The following is an 887-nucleotide window of genomic DNA, read 5'->3' as shown; positions in this document are numbered from 1 at the left end:
TAAAAAAAGAAAAAAAAAAAAAACTTAGGTGAGGGTGGCTTATGCCTGGAATCCTAGCTACTCTGGAGGCTGAGATCTGAGGATTGTAGTTCAAAGCCAGCCCAGGCAGGAAAGTCCATGAGACTCCCATCTCTAATTAACCAGAGCCAGAAATAGAGCTGTGGCTCAAGTAGTAGAGCACTAGCCTTGAGCATAAAAACTCAGGAACAAGGCCCAGACCCTGAGTTCAAGATACAAGGCTGGCGTGATGAAAGAGAAAAAGAAAAAGATTAGGCACTGATGGCCTGTGCCTATAATCCTAGCTATTCAGGAGGCTGAGATCTGAAGATCAAGCTTTGAAATCTGCCTAAGCAGGAAACTTCATAAGGCTCTTAGCTTTGATTAACCAGCAAAAAGCCAAAAGTGGAGATATGGCTCAAGTGGTAGAACACCAGGCTTGAATGAAAAAGTTAAGCAAAAGTGTGAGGCCCTGTATTCAAGCCTTCATATAGGAATTAATTTAGCAAAAATTGTTGGTGGTGGTATCCCTCCCCCCCCCCCAAATAAAATCTCCGATGAATAGACCTGTAAGACAAATTTGGAACTCCTCTTAGTGCGGAGGCTCCTCCTGCCTGTCCTAGGGTGTCACTGGATCTCTCTTCCACGCATACTCCTTGGCCCACACCATTTGCCCACCTTCTTTCTGCACACCTCCCAGAGCCCAGAGGCCTCCAGATGCTCCCAACGAAGTGTTCTCCTGTGGATTTCCCTATTTCTGCCTAGTAGTCAGAAAGGCTTTTTGAGTTGTTGTTGTTTTTTGGCCAGTCCTGGGTCTTGGACTCAGGGCCTGAGCACTGTCCCTGGCTTCTTTTTTTTGTTCAAGGCTAGCACTCTGCCATTTGAGCCAC

Source organism: Perognathus longimembris, chromosome 1 (genome assembly GCF_023159225.1).
Source record: "Perognathus longimembris pacificus isolate PPM17 chromosome 1, ASM2315922v1, whole genome shotgun sequence".
NCBI lineage: Eukaryota > Metazoa > Chordata > Mammalia > Rodentia > Heteromyidae > Perognathus > Perognathus longimembris.
The sequence above is the reverse complement of the archived record's forward strand: the minus strand, read 5'-3'. Positions refer to the sequence as shown.